The sequence below is a fragment of the Eriocheir sinensis genome, unplaced genomic scaffold (genome assembly GCF_024679095.1).
Source record: "Eriocheir sinensis breed Jianghai 21 unplaced genomic scaffold, ASM2467909v1 Scaffold587, whole genome shotgun sequence".
In the NCBI taxonomy this organism is placed as follows: Eukaryota; Metazoa; Arthropoda; class Malacostraca; order Decapoda; family Varunidae; genus Eriocheir; species Eriocheir sinensis.
In genome coordinates this window covers 20,283-41,833 of record NW_026111928.1, presented here as the reverse complement: position 1 = coordinate 41,833, position 21,551 = coordinate 20,283, and the positions used below count along the sequence as shown (strand labels likewise).

The 21,551-nt window shown below is 45.6% G+C and overlaps 1 long non-coding RNA gene across 5 annotated transcripts; it reads right to left on the bottom strand.

Annotated features, from left to right (window-relative positions):
• Positions 1 to 6,278: 6,278 nt before the first annotated feature.
• On the bottom strand, positions 6,279 to 19,275 carry LOC126993228 (uncharacterized). Of its 5 annotated transcripts, none has more exons than XR_007747530.1 (9): positions 19,154 to 19,275; positions 18,621 to 18,726; positions 18,173 to 18,331; positions 15,858 to 17,086; positions 14,899 to 15,036; positions 14,097 to 14,285; positions 13,365 to 13,527; positions 12,710 to 12,855; positions 6,292 to 7,332 (listed from the first exon to the last, which is right to left on the bottom strand). It is a non-coding gene; the product is annotated as an uncharacterized LOC126993228 (long non-coding RNA). The 5 variants fall into 5 exon arrangements; XR_007747529.1 differs by having other exon boundaries at positions 19,100 to 19,233; XR_007747531.1 differs by having other exon boundaries at positions 15,953 to 17,086; positions 19,100 to 19,233.
• Between the last annotated feature and the right edge of the window lie 2,276 nt (positions 19,276 to 21,551).

Here is a 21,551-nt window from a genome sequence, read left to right as displayed (position 1 = left end):
TCAGGCCAGAGCAAGACTTTACCGTTAAAGTCCTCACCAATTGGCTCACACATTCCTTAACGTTAAGTAGTTTATGTGCCGGAGAGGTGCACTAGAGGGAGTGTTTATGGAAGGGAAACACTGCATACCAGACATAGCCAGGCCTCCTTGCTGACTAAAATGATGTAAACCTTCTCTAATTTGTCCCGAGTCTAAAAGGTTAATCAAAGCAAGCCGTTGCCAGACAAGGCACAGAGTCAACCAAGATTGCCGTGGCTGACTTGTCCTCTAAGATGTTGTTCGGGGACTTGCTGCCTCGAGGAACTGTGGGGGAGCAAGATTTTTTTGTGAACTGAAAATGGGGATATACAACACTAATTACTGGTGGAGAAAATTACCTACAAATGTCATGGCGAGCTTGTTAATGTTGTTGTATTAGCTACTGGCTGAAGGAACTGTGGGAGAGCAAGATTTGTACATGATTTATACGTGAACTAAACACCGGGGAGTATAGGTCACAAATGATGCAGTTAGAGAGTATAATGAAGTCAGAAGTAAATGGGCAGCTTGTTAACTGATGAACCTACTGTGCTGTGACGAGATAAAGGAAATTTTATTTTTATTTTTTATTTTTCATTTGTTAATTTATTTTTTAATTGCATGTTCGCCTATAGCTCCCATGGGCTTTCTTCAGGGGCCTGGTGGTCGGCCCAAACCCACCATGACACAGGCAATTTTCATAGTGGCGCCATTAATTCTTGGCTCATGTTGCCCCCCTGGAACTCATTCTTGATTCACTTGAACGATTTATTCTAGAGTCTGGGTTGATGGGTGGTCTTCAGGACAGCACGTGGGTAGTCTTAGGCCACTCGCCGGTGACTAAAAAATCCCAGGTGGTAGCGTGGGGATTCGCTTTGCCTCAGACCTTACTATTATTTCCGATTGGGGCAAGGGGAACCCGGTGTCCTTCAACGCCTCAGAAACACAGTTTCTCCACCTATCCACTTGACACAATCTTCCAAACAACTATCCCCTATTCTTTGACAACACTCAGCTATCACCTTCCTCAACACTAAACATCCTCGGTCTATCCTTAACTCAAAATCTCAACTGGAAACTTCATATCTCATCTCTTACTAAATCAGCTTCCTCGAGGCTGGGCGCTCTGTACTGTCTCCGCCAGTTCTTCTCCCCCACACAGTTGCTATCCATTTACAGGGGCCTTGTCCGCCCTCATATGGAGTATGCATCTCGTGTGGGGGGGGTCCACTCACACAGCTCTCCTTGACAGATTGGAATCAAAGGCTCTTCGTCTCATCAGCTCTCCTCCTCATAGTGATAGTCTTCTACCTCTCAAATTCCGCCGCCATGTTGCCTCTCTTTCTATCTTCTATCGATATTTTCATGCTGACTGCTCTTCTGAACTTGCTAACTGCATGCCTCCCCCTCTCCTGCGGCCCCGCTGCACACGACTTTCTACTCATGCTCATCCCTATACTGTCCAAACCCCTTATGCAAGAGTCAACCAGCATCTTCACTCTTTCATCCCTCACGCTGGTAAACTCTGGAACAATCTTCCTTCATCTGTATTTCCTCCTGCCTACGACTTGAACTCTTTCAAGAGGAGGGTATCAGGACACCTCTCCTCCCGAAATTGACCTCTCTTTTTGGACACTCCTTTGACCTCTATTCAGGAGCAGTAAGTAGTGGGCTTTTTTTTATATTTTTCTTTGTGCCCTTGAACTGTCTCCTAAGCTGTAAAAAAAAAAAAAATGCTTTGTCCAGCACGCAGTGAATGCTGGGCCCGCGCACTAACCACTCAGCCACCGCCTACCTTTGTGAGAGTAATATAAGAAGGAATTGGGTTAGTTTACATAGGAGAGAATAGTGAGGAGGTCAGATTACTTTGAGAACTGTCTGGCTGGCTTGTTAGTGGATCTGCTATGCTCTGACTAGCTAACATTCTAAGGGTTACTACATTTAATTACAAACTGAACACTGAGGCATAGATGTATACTGAGTAAACCTGAGCTATGTAAACAAAGGGGAAGGAAACGCCAAGACCTTGTTTGTGTGGGAAGGAGAAGGAGGGACCCTCACACTGTAAGTGGGGGCGGGGCGTGGTGGGTGTGTCCGGGGCGGGGCGGGGCTAGAGTGTTGATTCCCTGCGGGGCATCACTCTTCATGGAGGAGGTTGGGGACTTTTATGAGGTTGGAGATCTTGATGTAGGACTCCCCTTGGGGCTGGTGGGCGGGGGTCCGGGGGCTCCTTTTTGGGGGAAGGGGCCGGGGCTTGCGGGGAAAGTTGATCCATCCTGCCGGGGGATTTGGAAGGGGAGGGGCAGCTCGGGGCGGACTGTCAGGAGTGGAGGAAAGGATAGGAAAGGAAGGGAAGGGACAGAAAAGAAAAGAGAGGAAGGTAATGGAAAGGAAAGGAAAGGAAAGGAAAGGAAAGGAAAGGAAGGGAAGGGAAGGAAAGGAAATAAAGGAAAGGAAAGGAAGGTAAAAGAAAGGAATGTAAAAGAAAGGAATGTAAAAGAAAGGAAGGTAATGGAAAGGAAAGGAAAGGAAAGGAAAGGAAGGGAAGGGAAAGGAAAGGAAGGGAAGGGAAGGAAAGGAGAGGGAAGGAAAGAAAAGAAAGGGAAGGGAAGGAAAAGGAAGGGAAAGGAAAGGAAAGGAGAGGGAAGGAAAGGAAAGGAAAGGAAGATAAAGGAAAGGAAAGGAAGGTAAAGGAAAGGGAAGGGAAATTTTAAAAAAGAAAAATAACAAAATAGGAAAGGAAATATAGGAAGGAAGGAGGAGAGAGAAAATATGATAAAGAGAGGAACAAGAAGGAAGAAAAGAGAATAAGAAAGAATAATGATAATAAAATAATAATAACAATAATAATGAGAACACTAGGTATATTAATGAACGTCTTTGTCCACAGCTCTGAAAAATGAAGAAAGGAAGGAAGGAAGATAATCTCAGAAGACTCATACAGTCCATTACACGTCCTTCATGTTATGTTATTACATTCCTGTACTCCCAACGCCCGGCCCGGGGGTCCAGCCGCAACACTCACAAGGTCCAGATGCAGACTGCGGCCACCACTTGAGCAGCCCGGCTGCTGTACACCAATCCTTATTTAGTTGTGTTCTTGTAGAGTTAAATCCAGACATCCCATATCCTTAGGCCAGGTCAAAAGTAAAGTTTGGTGTGCATGGCCTCAGTGTTCATCTCTGTTACACTGCCCCTGGAGGCCGTGGAGGCAGGAGCCCAGCACCCTGGGACACACTCAGACTGTGGCAGTTTAAGGTCATGCCCTTTGGCCTGTGCAACGCGCCGGCCACGTTCGAGCGGCTGATGGAGAGGGTGCTGGAGGGACTTCACTGGAAGACGGCACTCATCTACCTCGACGACGTGATTGTCTTTGGCCAGACCTTCGAGCAGGAGATGGAAAGGCTATCAGAGGTTTTCGCCCGGTTTAGAGCTGCACACCTTAAGCTCAGCCCGAAGAAATGCTGTCTGTTCCAAAAGGAGGTCCAATATTTGGGACACATCGTGAGCGAGGCTGGAGTACGCACTGATCCTGAGAAGGTGGCTGCGGTAAGGGACTGGCCGACACCCACCAACGTGAAGGAGCTGCGGAGCTTCCTCGGGTTGTGCTCATACTACCGCAGGTTTGTGAAAGGCTTCGCTACGATTGCTGCACCACTGCACCTCCTGACGAAGAAGGGGCGCAAGTTTGAGTGGACAGCGGAAACTCAGGTTGCCTTTGAGAAGCTCAAGGGGGCCCTCATCAGCTCGCCCGTACTCACCTACCCAGACCCCTCTAAGCCTTTTATACTGGATTGTGATGCCAGTGATGAGGGGATTGGTGGAGTGCTGTCCCAGGCATGTGCCGACATGGAACGGGTTGTGGCCTACTTCAGCAAGAAGCTCACCCCAGCCGAGAAAAACTATTGCGTGACCCGGAAAGAACTCCTGGCAGTAGTCAAGAGCCTTGACTTTTTCCATGCTTACCTGTACGGTGCAACTTTCACCATCCGCACGGATCACGCTGCATTGCAGTGGCTGAAGTCACTGAAAAACCCTGAGGGCCAGCTTGCTCGCTGGATAGGTAAACTAGAGCAGCATCACTACACTATTGTGCACCGATCTGGGCTAACACACGGTAACGCGGACAGCTTGAGCCGGCGCCCCTGCCTACCTGAGTTTCAACATTGCCTCCAGAGGGAAAGCGTCCAGAATATGTGCCGCCGCACCACAGTGGAACAGACAGCGGAAGTGCCATGGGAGGACTTGGGAAAACTGCAGCGGGAGGACCGAAATCTGAGACCAATTATGGAGTGGCTGAGTCAATCGTCAACGCGACCTGGGTGGGAAGTAATCTCGAGAGAAAGCCCTACCACCAAGAATTACTGGACTCAGTGGGACACTCTTCGGATAGACGACGGGGTGTTGCAGCGACGCTGGGTCTCTCATGATGGTCTTGACCACTACTGGTCCACGGTGCTACCTGTGAAGTCACGGGAAGGCGTCTTGAAAGAAATGCACGACAGCATCACCAGCGGACACCTAGGGGTAAAGAAGACACTGAGTCGCCTGCGCCAAAGGTTCTACTGGGTTGGCATGAGGAAGGACGTGGAAGAATGGTGTCACGCGTGTTTGGTGTGCTGTGCAAAGAAGGGCCCCAAGAAGCGCCACCGTGCCCCATTGCAACTATACCAGGTTGGAGCCCCCATGGAACGGGTGGCAGTGGATATAGCAGGACCCTTGCCTCTGACGACGAACGGAAATAGGTACATCTGCGTCACAATGGATTACTTCACCAAGTGGCTGGAAGCCTACGCCATCCCTGACCAGGAAGCCACTACCATCGCTAAGGTATTGGTGGAGGAGTTCTTCTGTCGCTTCGGTGTGCCTAACGAGCTCCATTCCGACCAGGGAAGGAATTTTGAGTCAACAGTCCTTGCTGAGTGCTGCAAGTTTCTGGGTATCAAGAAGACCCGGACCACCCCTCTGCACCCACAGTCAGATGGAATGGTGGAGAGGTTTAATTGGACGTTGGGCCAGGAGTTGGCCAAGCAGTGCAACAATGATCAGTCTTCATGGGATCAGAAGCTGCCTGCGCTTCTCATGGCCTACAGGTCTGCCGCCCACGAGACTACGGGGTATTCACCGGCAAAGCTGATGTTTGGACGTGAGCTGCGATTGCCGGTGGACCTACTGACAGGAAGGCCTCCTGGGGAAAGCCTTCCAAGGGACGCCTCCAGTTTTGCCCGTCAACTAGAGGAACGGCTGGAAGGTCTGGCTTTACAACCCGCAGAGGAAGAAAGGACAGTCTCCAAAGTTACAGAGCCCCTGGGAAGGCCCTTATACTGTGCTAGAACGCCTCTCCGATGTGACTTACCGAATCCGGAGAACGGAAAGGACCAAGCCGAAAGTTGTCCACGTCAACCGCCTATGGAGGTACCACGGTCCGGGAAACTACACCTGGAACAACTACAGACACCCAGCAGCCGACGAAAACGCAAGGGACGTCCAGGACCGAGAGGAGGTCGACGACGACATAGGCCTTCTGGACCTTTCAGCTGAGGGAGATAACCTCCCGGCTTCGGCAGATGTTCCAGGGACACCCCAAGAAGCGGACGACGACGAGGCGCACCAGGAGACAGACGCGCAGGAGGCACCGAGCAGAAGACAGAGACAACGCAGGCGTCCACAGCGATACGACGATTATTATGTTTTTGATTAATTCCCTTACGTTTGTATATAGTTAAGTGTGTGATCGGGACGATCACAATTAAGAGGGGGGGATAGTGTTGTGCTGGAAGCTTCCCCCGGCGACCATAGGCCTCAAGAAGGCTCCCGGAGAAGCGAGCAAGGGGGCGGGGAGCAAGGCGAGCCGTCCGCGCCCCGCGGGGCGCGGCCAGGCGCCAGGCGGGAAGTGTTGCCAACTCGCATATATTTTTGCTAAATGTTCTTGTATGATCTAAAATATACTGTAACATTCTAGACTGTGCTGTTCTGGATATATATAGGAGAAGAGGGCAAGAGAGGGCAGTCCCAGTCATAGTAAGCTAGTGGTCAGTGAAGAGTCAGAGTGAAGTGTACTACTAAGGAAGAATATTAAACTACAGAAGCTGTGCAAAGTGTTTACATATCTCTCTCCCACGGAGTCTTGTGACGGCGACACGGAACCCAAGTAATACGTCCGGCATAACAATATATAATTGACATGACAGAAGGGGTGACAAGCTATATGAATATGTTTGCTGATGATGCTAAACTAATGAGGAGGGTGGCTAATGCAGAAGACTGTGTAGCCTTGAGTCAGGATTTCGATAGAATAAGCGAATGGTCACGCAAATGGGAAATGACATTCAATACAGAGAAGTGTAGTGTGATGGAGTTTGGTAAGAGCAGCAGACGAATATCGGGGAACTACTCTCTGAGTAACGAAAGAATCATAAAAAAACAGAAGAAAAAGGATCTGGGAGTGACAATAACAGACAAGTTATCCTTTGGAAAGCATATAAATCGGATAACTGGGGAAACATACAATCTTCTTAGAAACATAAAAGCAGTATTTACATATCTAGACGAAGAAATGGTGAAGAAACTAATAACATCGATGATACGTCCAAGACTGGAATATGCAGCGTTAGTGTGGTCACCTACATTGAAGAAAGAAATTAGAAAGTTGGAAAGAATACAGAGAGCAGCGACCAAACTACCGCCGAATCACAAAAAAATCGTAGTACCTCGGGAGACAGCGTTTTCCCCAAATCACTACGAAAATTTGTTTATCTTTTCATCTCGAGGCGTTCGGTCGACCTCGAGGGCATATTCCCCGAAGTACACCGAATTATTTCCCGAAGTGCTACGACGTACTACGATGTGCTACGATTTCACCCTGATTTTCTCCCGAAGTACGCCGAGTTTTGGAGCAGAAGTACTACGAAGTATCACGAACCACACCAACTGTCCCGATTTGTAAGTACGAAGTACTACAATGTACGACGAACTACACCGATAACTCCGGATCTACTACGAGTTTCAAATCTCCTCCAAGAATTTGCTCCCGATTTTGAACAAAAGACACACCCCAGCATCATCATGACCAGGTTGGGGCTCCTGTGTCCAAGTGGATTGGTGACGCAAGAGGGCTGGAGGAGGGGGTGTCTCCCCGGTAGCAGACAATGACCTCTTCTTGGATCGTCCCTTCACTTTCTTGGCAGGTTGTTCTTGAGTGTCTTCTTGTTGCTCATCATCATCAGGAGAGGCAGCAGCGGCAGCAGAAGACCTTTTCTTCTTGTCTTGTCCCTTCTCGTCCTTTTTCGGTCCCATTGTGATGTGACGCGACTCCTGCAAATTGGAAAAGACTGATTGATGTGCAAAATGCTTGCCTTTTAATACTCTTCCCAAATTCGTAATAGGGTAAGGTGGGGTAAGTTGCCCCCCTTAAGAGAGATTGCCTGTTGTAGCCACATTTTTTGCAATAAAATTAAAAAAAAAACTCTGTTGAAAGCTTAGGCTAAGGCCTATCTATGGTATATATCATATCCACTCATTATGATTTACACCTTTCTATAATGACAATTTAAAAAAAATAATAAGGGGGCTTCTTACCCTGCATGTGGGGTAAAACGCCCACTGGGTAGGCCTTCTACCCCACTCTGGCTTACAATAATAAAACTCACAGAAACATAAGGAAAATAGTTTTTTCACTTTATAAAAATATATGTATTCCCTTTTTGAAAACTATACCCTATAAATCTCTCTTGATGTGAAATAGAGGAACACAATCAAATTTGTGTCTCCTAATGAACAGAATGTAAAACTAAACAATTAATTAATTTTCCAAAAGGTATCCCCTTCTTTTAGACTAGTAATATTAGACAGCTTCCCTTTCTTCTGAATTTTTGTAACAAAAGGAACATCAACTTTCATGAAAAATATATGGAACTAAATATTCAATTAATTTGATAAAATATGTCCTTTCTGTTGAATATTGATATCTGAAACAGTTAAAAACACCAACTTCCTTATAGTCTCAAACTCAAAAGTGTTCACTTATGGATGCCTTTCAAAAACTTAAACAAATTCTATTTAAAGCAATACTGTAATGCCTAATCAGACTGGCAGTTTTGACATACGTACAGATCTAGGCCTACTCCAATTGTACATTCCGCATGTACTCAAACCTTTATACATGTCCCGAGGGAGACAAGAAGGGGTGGTGGTGTTGGGATCTTTCTTTCGAATTCTTTTAAGAAGATTCGGAGAAAAGCATCAGAAAGGTGGGATACCTTTGAATTAGTGCAAGTCATCTGTGAAATTGATAGAAGGAAATGCACCTTTATTGTGGTGTATCGACCTCCGGATACAAGAGCAGAGGTCTTTATTGATGAATTTCGCACATTTTTGGAGTCTGTGGATATGGTGAGTGCAAATGTGTTCATCTGTGGTGACTTTAATCTATGGATTGATGATCCTGAAAATTCTTCTGCCATGGCCTTCATTGAGATGATGGACAGTTTCAACCTGATTAATAAAGTGAACGAGATGACTTCTTTAGGGGGTCATGTGCTAGACTTGGTTTTCAGCGATATAGACGGTGATCTAGTGCAAGGGGGGGTGTTGATGAAATATGTTGTATGTCCCCGGTGCATAAATTGGTAACCTTTGAAATTTCATACATAAGGGAAGCAGTGCAGAGAAAAAAGATTACGTTCAGATTGCGAAAGAATTTTCAACCAGAAACATTGATTAACTCTGTAATACAGGAAATTACTATTAATTGTCGTGAAATCTGTGAACATGGCTCGGTGTTACGTGGAAATTGTGCTACCTGCCTGGTTAAGCTATATAATGGTTTAGCTAAAGATGAGTATAACAGCCTCTGTCCTCTGAGTGAAAAGGAGATAGTGTTGAGAGATCATGCACCTTGGTTTAATGTGGAAATACTGTGGGCAAAAAGAGAGAAGAAAAAAGAAAGACTGTGGCTTATGCAAAAAACAGATGAGGCAAGAAGAGCATACCAGGAGGCAAGAAACAAAGAAAACCGGCTTGTGATAAAACCATAGCTGGGCATTATCGCGATAAGTTATCGCGATACTTTATCACTGATAACAAAATCGGATTATCGACCATCCGCTACTTATTTAAATATATATCGGTATCTTCGTTACTTTTGTAACCAAACTAGCGATAATCGCTACATTTTTTCCGCCTCTCAGAAAAAAACGTTGTCTCCCTACTGCGCATGCGTGGCCCGGTGTTGTATGAAAAAACTTCGGGGTATGAAATATCTTCGGTGATGATATTTCATACTTAGATCATGAAAATTAAAACATTAGGTTATTTTTTTATGCTACTCAAAAGTCAATATATCATAGAGAAAAATCATTTAACTTTGCCCCAAAAATGATTATTCACTGCCTCAAATTTGATATTCCATATTCGTTTGTGACCATGCCATGATACTGAATGCACCCGGTGTTGTGTTATTTGGTGTCCCATCATCAAAAGTTGGCGCTTTTGTTTACAAACACTGGTCTCGTGAACTGCGCATGCTCAGACCATTAACTGTAGACCTGTACAGTCTCACAATGCTTTTTTAACACATTAAGAGTTGCTGGAAAGCTGAATCAACCATACAGTACCACCATCCTCGCTGTTTCTAGAACGACGTACACTCTGTACATATAAATACAACTCGTACAGTGTCGTTCTAGAAACAGCGAGGATGGTGGTAGTGGTACTATATGTCTAATTCAGCCTTCCAGCAACTCTTAATTACGGTTTAAAAGCTCTGTGAGACTATACAGGTCTACGCTTGCTGGTCTGAGCATGCACCGTTCACGAGAGACCAGTGTTTGTAAACAATTTTTGACGGTGGGGACGCCAAATAACACAACACCGGTTCAGGCATTTCTAGTATTAACGTCCATATGTACGTGTCAACGTGTGGTTTTAAGGTTTTGTAAGTTTCCTAAACTACAGATAATGAAATTTTGAATTCATCAATGTTGTTCTATCTGAAATATCAATATAGTATCGTTTTCACCTATCGGACTTATCAATAGCTAGTATCGGAATTGTGGATTTATATCGGGTATCGGTTATTGGTTATCGCCTATATTTGTGTCTCTAGTTAACGAATATCGGTTATCGCCGTTAAGGTTTTTCATTATCAGTTATCGGTTATCAGGAATAAGGTTTTCTGTTATCGTGCCCAGCTATGGATAAAACGGAAAAGAGAATACTATCGGAATAAGGTTGTGGAGGCAGGGCCTGACATCAATAAATTATATTAGGTGCTTGACAGTTTGACTGGAAACAGAAAAGTTAACAAGCTTCAGGATGGTTTCTCGGATGAAGTGCTGGCAAATAAGTTTTTAGACTTTTTTGACAAGAAAATTGAGAGAGTTATCATGAACTTTAGAGGCGACCGCGGTTACCATGGATCCGCTGTGGAAACTCCAGTCCCTGAAATAAAGTTAAGCTTTCAACAAGTGGATGTGGCTGTGGTGAAAACTATCATACACAGGTGAACCTGACGTACTGTGATGACGATCCCTTGCCGATAAGTGACATTAAGAGTGGAAACTTTAGTGATTTCTTAAATATTATGACTGTGATGGTTAACACACAAATCGAAAACAAAACTTTACGAGAGTGAGAAAGCGGCGATCGTGAAACCTATCGTTAAAGGTAAACTGGACCCACAGTGTTTAGTTCCTCTAGACCAGTATCCAACTTGACGTTTCTATCTAAGATACTTGAAAATGTGATCTTAAATCAGCTAATGGAGCATTTGCTAGTGGTGCAGGCTTTACCGGATAATGAATCTGCCTACAAGAGGCTTTACTCAACTGAAACTACTCTCTGTTTGGTGGTAAACAACTTGCTTGTGCTTATGGATGAAGGGAAGTGTGGTGTTCTGATTTTGTTAGACTTGAGTGCTGCGTTTGACACGGTGGAGCACAGTCTATTGCTTCAGGATTGCAAGAATATTGGAATTGAGGGTGGCGCGCTGGATTATCTGAGGAGTTACCTTGAGAACAGAACTTACTGTGTGCAAATAGGTAAATCGTTCTCCACTCATAAACTTTTGCAAAGAGGAGTCCCCCAGGGAAGTGTACTGGGTCCAATTTTATTCTGTGTTTATACTATTGGTCTTTCACATTTGCTAAGAAGGCATGAAGTTGACTTTAAACTGTATGCTGATGATACACAGTTCTATTTGTCGCTGAGTGACGTGGAAAACACTGAAGATAAGCTGAGCAGAATTATGGATGATGTCGGGAAATGGATGAATTCTAAGCAACTGAACTGAATGAGGATAAAACTGAATGTTTGATTGTGGGGAAGAACAAGGATGTCAGGAGGCTAGATGTTTCCACTCTTCGGATAAAAGATGACACTAGGACTGTAAAAAAGTCAGTCAAAGATTTAGGTGTGATACTTGACTGCACTCTATCATTCAAAGAACAGATCAATCAGGTGGTGAGAACGGCAGGCTACCATCTCAGAAATATTGCATTTGTCAAGAAATACCTGGATGATAAGCCTATGAAGATGCTTATATATATATAATCATGTAAATAGAAAGCTGGATTATTGTAACTCACTTTATTATGGCCTTCCTAAATATCTACTGAAGAAACTACAACTTGTTATGAACAGAGCTGCAAGGCTAACAAAGGGTCTGCCCCCTGTGAGAGAATAACACCTGCACTTATAGACTTGCATTGGCTGCCCATCAAGGCACGAATAGTCTACAAAATATTTGTCTTGACTTATCAAGCAATGACACTTGGTAAACCTGGATATTTGAGAAATATTCTACAGGATTTTCATTTGGACACCACCATGTTACTGAGACACAGTGCAGAACAGTATAGACTCTATGAGCCCAGGGTCAACCTGGAACTGGGTTTCAGAGCATTTGAGAAGAGTGACCCGCGGCTCTTGGATCAGTTATGTGTAAGCATGGTGGTGCAGAGAGTGACAAGAGAAAGGGCATTGCAAGGAAGAAGGGTGGTAGGGTCTTTGAGACAAATCATGAATGGCAGAAGTGTGAGCATGGAGGTAAAGAGGGATTTGAGAAATACAATAATAGTACCAACCCTCACATATGCAAGTGAAACGAGGGCCTGGAATGAAAGTCAGAGGTCTAGAGTGCAGGCATTGGAAATGGGTTATTTGAGAAGTGCTTGTGGTGTGAGTAGAATGGATGGAATGAGTAATGAAAGTGTGTACGAGCGTTTTGGAATGTGTCACGGGGGTGAAGGGAAGAAGTGTGGAGTGGTGGAAGAAGTGAAGCGACAGACTTTAAAGTGGTTTGGCCACATGGAGCGAATGAAGGAGAGTAAGATGACCAGAAGGGTGTATGTGAGTGAGATAAAGGGAGGGAATGCTAGAGGACGACCTCCAGTGAAATGGAGGGATAGGGTGCAAGAGTACGTTAGGGAGAGGGGGAAAGATCTTTGAGAAACTTTGAGCAGGCAAGAAGGGAGTGTCTGGATAGAGATAGATGGAAACTCTGTAATGTGTGATGACTCTCATACTGGTGTGTCTGTGGGTTGTGTAAGGTTGTGTGTGGCGTCACTGGCACACTACAACGCAGCAGTGACTGGCAACAAAACACCAGCAACCAAATATTACAAAAAATACCACACAAATGACAGGACTCCCATGTGCTGCACACTGTTCAGTGACTGACAAAGACACCCACCTGTGTGCTGGATGATGGAGGCGTGGTTGGGGGAGTTGCTGCGCTCACCCTTGTCAAAGTTCTTCAGCTCCAAGTGGCCGTGATGGATCCACAGGTCTGGAGGCTGGACGCCAGGCTTGTTGCTCTCACTGCAGCTGCCGCCAACACTGCAAGGAAGTGATGCATCTTACTAGCTGCTAAATACTACTGAGTGCTGCTGCTGTACCTCGCAGGGCTGTCCAGAGGGAGATGGAAGGGCACATGCAATCTTCAAAACAGGATGGATGTTAAAGGTATGAGGTTTGAGTTCAACAAAGCATATTTGAATTCATTTAAAGAAATAGCTCCCAGCCAGCACACTGCAAGCAATCACAAGTTAGAAACACGTGTTAGCTGCTCCACCAAGAGACACAGATATCACAAACAGAGGTCACTTGTTACCCTGCAACTATGTATAGCACAAAATGAAAGTCCATCTTGAACATTTCCTAAGAAGAAGTTTACCTTTTTTTTTCTTTCTCTAATCTTGGCAAACTTAAGTCTTTGTGGACTATGCCCTGCAGCCTTGTTCTCCATATTACAAAGTGAATAGAAAGTTCCTGCAGTCAGTGTAAAGGATTGCTGAAATGAGTCATGGGATGAAACACACCAACAAGAAACTGTCCTGCCACCTTACACAATGCTTGGCCTGGGCTCCGCCTTGACCCGCGGCAGTACAGTGTGGTGGCCAAGAAGGCCCCCAGCTGGTCATGGCTCCTGCCACGCCAGCGATCACCAGCACAATCAGGCCTCTCGCTCCACACACCAGCCAGGGGGCTCACCGATGCTCTTGTCAACAGCTGGAACACAGGAGCGGATGTATAATATTTTCAACATTGGCTTAATCAATCAGTCAATCAATGGGGCCTCTGCCAGCCTGCCTCACCCAAACTATGACACCATTCTTGGGGGTTCCTCTGTGCAGGTCCCCATGCAGGCACCTTCCCCATACCATGTACCTCCCAGCAGGATCCATCAACCTGCTCTAACCCAACTTTCTGGGCACACTCTTTACTAAGGATTGTGTCTTACAGAAACAACCTGGCAAGCAGGGTTTACCCACATGCCCACAGAGCCAGAGGTGGCATTCACAGAGCATGCAGGTAATGGGCCTCAAGTCAGCCTCAGGGAGGGAGTGCTCCATGATGAGGGACAGAGTATGGTGGGACACAACATGTGCATAACTGGGAGAACAGTGACTGATGCACCACAACACACAGCATGCAGGTAATGGGCCTCAAGTCAGCCTCAGGGAGGGAGTGCTCCATGATGAGGGACAGTGTGGTGGGACACAACATGTGCATAACTGGGAGAACAGTGACTGATGCACCACAGCAATGACGGCTCCCTAAAACTAACACTTCCTTACCTGGAAGAGTCGTGAAGCTTTCCACGGAGGAGAATGGACCAAAACCTTTGACATTGTGAGAGTGCATCTTGTGCAAATACTTCCTTGAAGGCGTCAGTCCATGGACGGTGAGGGTGAGCCAGTCCCCCGTCACTTCCCCCATCACCCAGTCACCGACAGTTTGGTCCATGGTGAGGAATATCACGTAGCCTGGAACAAACAAAATTACTCTCTCAATAATCTTTTTTTAACCGTGTACCAGTGACAGGCAAAATTTGTGGCTTTACCGTGTAGCAGCGACGGGCCTAAATAGATGATGCATAAACTGATCACAAATGCATTGATATATATTATAAAATGGTTTGCCTGAGTGATGATTTTCTCTCTCTCTCTCTCTCTTTTTTACGTCGCGGCCTATTGCGCCGGTAGGCTTCTTCCCGGTGGGTCCTGATGGTCGGCCCAAGGCAGTGCTTAGAGTGGCCTTTCAGAAACATGATCCCTGCAGCTACTGGGTTAAGTGCTGCCCATAGCTCCAGTAGGCTCTTTGGAGGGGCCTCTTGGATGACCCCAGCCCAGTAGTGGCTCAGGCAAATTGTATTTATAGTGGCTGACAGGATGTATGGTTCTTGCTTCCTGCCTGGCCCACGCTGCCCACCACCATGACCTAAGTCACTGTTTATTTACTATATATCCAGGTCTTTTCCACGTCAGTGAAGGTGTGTTCCCTTAACTATGTAGTCTAGTACATCACTGTGGTTTGGCACACTGACTCTTTTTTATTTTTATAATTTGAAGATGCCATCCTGGTAACCCATCAGCTCACCTGTGATCCTCCCATTGTTCCGCTGCAGCGGCTGCCGGGTGAAGGTGGTGGTGGACGGCTGGCCAGGGAGGGCCAGGACGGCCAGGCCACCAGCAGGTTGTTGGAGGCCACCAGGCTATAGGGGGACTCACGCCAAACCTGATGGGGAAAAGTGTGTGGGAAAAAGTGTGATTTTGGCACACCAAAACTTCAAAGTTCCCCCATCATGCATTTTATATATATATATATATATATATATATATATATATATATATATATATATATATATTTATATATATATATATATATATATATATATATATATATATATATATATATATATATATATATATATATATATAAGTTTCCATAGGTTACTTTAAGTTTAAGTTTAGGCCTGTAAGTCTGAGCACAGTCAAGGATCCAGATACATACTTGTTCAGTACTTGTTTGTAGTTGGTACAGGAGCAGGTTTAGGACAGATAGAGTTGCCTGAAGTTGTCATTTTCATGACAGAATATTATATTATTACCATACAGAAGAATATCTACTTCTATTCTGTTACGGTTTGGTTGCAAACCTTGGTTGCTATTATGATACATTGCCAGCCAAGTTAGTAAAGACTAGAGGAGGCTGATTTTTACCTAGTAAAAACATGTCAAGTTGGCAACATTAGCGCAGGAGGATATAATAATGTAGGAATCTTTTTTTTATACTTTGAAGAGAATAAATGAATCATTGCACATGAATAGGTTGTTTTACTTTATCATCTTTGGAGCACATCATTTTACCTATGGAATACTTTTACTCAGAAAAAATACAAATAAAATCAATGATTTAATCATTTGATTAAATCAATTTGATTAAATCATTGCCAACCCTGCTGTGCTGTTTCTAATACCATTATATAAGGTTCATGTTTAAGTATTGGCAATCGGTCAATGACAATATCAATATCTCAAACACTAATAATAGCTCACCCTATGAGTCATAATTTCTCTGTGCCTCATCACAGCAAGGATTCAGCTGTGCAGGATTTCCTTGAGAAGTGTTGCAGGACTGAGTGAATATTTACTGAAAGAAGAACGAAGGCTTCCAGCACTGTGGCCTCACCCTGATGGTCTTCACAGCAAACTCACACACTGTTGATGGCTTGAGGCTGTCAATGAGGCAGGTCACATCCGTGGCGTTGACGTAGCGGCTGGAGGATGAGGACGAGAAGGTGGTGCAGCTGTTGTACTGCAGGAGTCAAAGGTCAGTATTAACAGGGAGTCAGGTACAAGGATGGAGGGAAAACATGAGAAAGGTCACTGGATGAAGGACTGGCTTGTGAAATGAGACATGAATGACAGGAGGATAGGAAGGGTGTGAGGGAGTGCTTGCAGGAAAAAGAGGATGTGTAAGTGAAGGATAAGGATGTATGAGGGAGGATATGAGGTGTATAAGGGACTGTTTGCAGGAAAAAGAGGATGCATGAGTTATGAATAAGGATGTGTGAGGTGGACGTGAGGTGAATAAGGGAGTTTGCTGGGATGAGAGTATGAGTAAGTAATGGATAAGGATATAGAGAGGAAGATATGAGGTGAATGAGGGGCTGTTTGTAGGAGGGAGAAGGATGCAAGTTACGAATAAGGATGTGGAGAGGTGGATATGAGGTGAATAAGGGAGTGTGTGCAGGGAAACAAGAATGTGTAGGTGGTGAATAAGTTCCTTGATGAATGACTAACTTTTCCGCTGCTGTGTTGATGCAAGTGGCAAGTCTGTGACACAGTGCACAAAGAACATGAGATAAAACATATATTTTCCAGCTGACGACTGCCCTCCCTGAAGCAGCCCAGCAACACTACCCAAAACTGACCTCTTTTGACCTCCCATTCTTCATGCTTGTGTTTGGAACGGCATCTAGTGGCCTTTTAATTGTTGTTCAATTTGTTTACCTTGAGTTGCCTCCCTTGAAAAAAAAAAAATAATAATAATAATAAATAAATAAATAAATAAATCATCTGGTTCTGGCTCAGCATGGTGTCTGCCCACTGCAGCACCACGGTGAAGGGCGTCAGCACCACGGCCTTCACCCACACCGCCGGGTCCAGCGTGGGTGCCACCACCTCCTCCTCCTCTGGCTGGGTGCGGACTTGCTGGTACACCGGTTGCCCGTCACCCACGTTGTTGAAGGCTCGCAGGCTTATCACAAACTCCATGTTGGGTTCTGAGGAGATGGAGAACTTGTTATGGACCTAATCGTAACAATACAACAATTTTTTCACGACCCTTAACCCGCCCGCTGCGATTGGCACGGATTTTGCCTTCACTGGTAGCCTGGTAACATAGTCCCAGGTCTTTCTCTCGCTGTCTCGGACACTTTTTGTTCCATTCCTGTAGCTTGGCGAGGTCTGCTGCTAGGAAATCCGCAGTCAAGGGGTTAAACTGGGCAGAACAGATAACAAATAAGATAGACTAACAGACAACAGGTAGAAAGACAGATAACAGGCCACGGATAACCAATGAATAACCTGACTAACATTATGACCACCCAGGAAATATCTGAGAGTTCAGGGCAGACAGAGGAATGAGCCTGAACGATGATGAGTCTGAAAATGGCAACTCAGAATACCACCTCCTTTCCCTCAATAATTGCTCTCATGGTCCAGGGTCTTCACAATATGGAGAGCTAACTTTATGATGGTGTGTAAATACTTTTCTGTGTGTGTTTGTGTGTGTGTGTGTGTGTGTGTGTGTGTGTGTGAAATGTTAACAGACTCAATAAATGTTTAACTATGATCTACTTAACAAGATCTCTACCTTCACTTTACTTTGCTTAAATGAAAACTTGTTATGGACTCCATCATCATTTTTTTTTGGGGGGGGTGAATGTAATGTTAACTCCAGACTCAATAAATGGTTAACTATGATATCATTTAACCCATTGACTGTGGATTTCCTACCAGAAGACCTCACCAAGCTATAGAAATGGATCAAAATGTTTCTACTAAAATTCAGTGAAGAAAAATGTAAAGTTCTGCACCTTGGGAGGGGATATCCAGCACACCAATACCACATGGGAAACACTCCACTGTCCACCAGAGAGGCAGAGAAAGGTTACCAGACTAACAGTGAAGGCAAATCCGTGCCAATCGCATTTGACAGGCTAACAAAATCTTTACCTTCTCTTGGCTCAACACAAATGTAGAAGTGGCTAATTCAAAATCCCTGTCTTGTGGAGAATCACACTGCAGGTCTGCATACTACTTGGCCAGAAAATGGAGAATTAGTCACAAATGATCATCTTACACACCCAGCTTATCAATGATGTAACCGTGCTGCTTGCTGTCCACGATCTTGGAGTAGATGTCCGCCACGCCTTGGTCCCAGGCAATGGTGTAGCCGCACAGCAGCACATTGTGCTGTGCGGGGGGCTGCCAGCACACCCTGATGTGGTCAGTCAGCGCCACGGCTGTAATGGACCACAAGACACTGCAGATAACACAGTGACTCCACCATCATGATCACTATGTAGGTTTTATCATGGCTTCCAAACATGAATATTTTGTACCATGAAAACAAAATTATACAAATGTATTGTACCTGTAAGTTATCCTAAATTCTATGCACAACACATATATTAGGTTTATACTGTTTGTTGGGAATTAAGAATGTAAGTGATGGATAAGGAGGTAGGAGGTAGGAGGGACAATTTGAAGGGGACACAGGATGTAAATCACAACACTGAGGGAAACACTCACCCTTCAGACCAACTGGCTTGTCTGGGACCCTGTTTTCATGGAGGTCATTGGTGAGGTCCCCGCCAGGCTGGACTGAGTGTATGGGCAGTGCCGATGACCGTGAGTGCTGCAAGATGGAAATGGAAAATGAAAATGAGGAGCTGTTAGCATATTCTCAACATGGAAAAATTCCACTTACATTAAAATTTACTCTGTTGAAATGAAATGGGAAAAGTATATTTGTCCCCTTGAATGTGCATTTCCTAGCAGAAGACCTCATCAAGCTACAGGAGTGGAACAAAAAGTGGCTGCTACAATTCAATGAAGAAAATGTAGTCCTGCACCTTGGGAGAGGATATCCAGCACACCAATACCACATGGGAAACACTCCACTATCCACCACAGAGACAGAGAAAGACATGAAACTATATATATGATACTAGGCTAACAGTGAAATCCAAACCCGTGCCAACCGCAGCGGACGGGTTAACCCAAACTACCTGCCCCGTCCACGGACCCCCATAGGGCACGGAGGGTAGACGACCGGGGCTTACATGTCAACGCCTACACGCCCCGCCACGGCACCGCTACAAGGCCGGGAGCACGAGGATAACAAGGGGGGGCACGTGGATAGCAGGGATAACAAGGGAAGCACGGAGCACACTCTCTCCCCCGCGCGAGGTAAACAAACACTGAACAGCTGATGGCTGGGACTATTGTACAACGTTGCCAGATTGTCGTACTCAGTTTCTCATGTTTCCCAATTTCCATCCCCAAAACTGTTTCCTGGGTCACAATAACGATATTTATTTGTAGTTATTGTTGAAATGGTTTATTATTCATGTTTCCTGGTGATATTTATGCGGGAGAAGCTGGTAAATGTAATGCTCCGAGTACGACAATCTGGAAGCGATGCTGGGATAACTTGCCTTCATCATCTCGCCCTCGTGCATGTACCGGTTTTCGACGCTTAACCATTGCCAAAACACATCAGGAATCAACGGTTTTAGTGATAACTATATCTGAGTCTCGTTATTGGGCGCCAGAGACAGGTTTTGGGTGGGAGATCGGCAAATATAACAGGCTGACTGTAACGAGCTGGCAACTTCACGCCCGTGTGACTCGCCAGCGATACGAAATTGTCGTACTTGGAACATTGTACTTCCCTTATATTATAGTTGTCTATCTATGATGTGTAAATTTATCTATTATTCATTTGTATTCGTCTAGTTGCTAAACTCGTGTGCTCCAGTTAAACTGTTAATTGACTCTCCTTGCTGACATCATCCCGGTAAATATAAGTGCTGCATTCAACAGACACTATTTTTCAAGCACCTTCCTCACCACAAAACTGTTCTTGTTTCCTCTAATGACTGACTCACTGACTGCTTGATTAACTGACTGACTGACTGGTTGACTAATTGACTGACTGACTAACTGACTGACTGCCTGACCGCATGATATACACTGACTGACTGAATGAATATAGATTGACTGTCTGACAGACTGACCGATTGCCTGGCAGACAAAACTGGGTGACTGACTGACTGATTGAATGATGGATTGACTGTTCACTGGTTAACTGACTGACTGAATGAATGATGGATTGACTGTCTGACAGACTGACCGATTGCCTGACAGACAAACTGGTTGACTGACTGACTGAATGATTGAATGAGATTGATCGACTGATAGAAGGTTTACGAGTGGTGGAGCGCCGAGGTGAGTTTCGACAGGGATGCTTGCAGCCTGTGTCGATCTCAGGAAGGCGTTTGATTCAGTGCATCGATCGTGAGGCACTCTGGGATCTTCTGCGACTCCGTGGGATTCCTGCGAGGACTATTGGTTTGCTGACTGGCCTGTATTCTGGGACAGAGAGTGCTGTGAAGTGTGTGTGTGTGTGGGGGGGGGGGCTTGTCCAGCCTCTTTCCCGTGAATGCGGGAGTGAGGCAGGGCTGTGACCTTGCCCCAGCGCTTTTCAACACTTATATGGACTGGGTACTGGGCAGAGTTGTGGACCTGCGGAGCATCCATTGGCAATACCAGGGTCCTTGTTCTTGCCGATGATGCAGTAATCCTGGCGGAGTCGCTGGAGGTCTTGGTGATGGCTCTCGAGGCACTGCACGAGGCGGCGAAGCCCTTGGGACTCCAGGTCTCCTGGGCCAAGACCAAGGTACAGGTGTTTGGAGGCTTGCTGGATGACACAGTACAGTCTGTTCATGCGTGTGGCGAGGACGTTGAAATCTCGGAAAGTTTCACGTATCTTGGTAGCGTAGTTCATAACAACGGTGAGTCTGGCCAGGAAGTCTTACGGCGGATTGGTCTGGCCCACGGTGCTATGGACTCGCTCAACACGAGTATATGGCGTTGTCGATACCTGTGCAGGTGTACAAAGACGCGGATCTTCAAGTCCCTTGTGCTCCCTGTCTTACTCCATGGTTGTGAGACATGGACACTAAACGGGGACTTGGAGAGGCGGATTGATGCCTTTAGTAATAAGTGTCTACGCAGAATCATGGGATATCGCTGGAAGGACTTTGTGTCAAACAGGCGACTACTCCGTGAGGCTGATTCGACATATATTACCTGCATAGTCCGTCAACGCCAACTCCGGCTATACGGGCACGTTTTCCGGAAGCTGATCCTGCTCATCGGGTTGTCTCTGTGAGAGACAATCCTGAGTGGAGGAGGCCACGGGGACGCCCACGGAGTTCGTGGCTTAAGCAAGTCGATAGATCCTGCCGGGAGGTACTCGGGTTGGGAAGGGGGCCTGCAGGAGACTCGCCCGGAGGGACCCCCAGGCTTGGCGTCGTAGGGTGGGCGAGGCGACGCACCCCCTGGCGTATGCCCCCATTGATTGATTGATTGATTAAGATAGTGCTGATTCTCGTAGTAGTAGTAGTAGTAGTAGTAGTAGTAGTAGTAGTAGTAGTGGAAAACCGTATTAGGAAG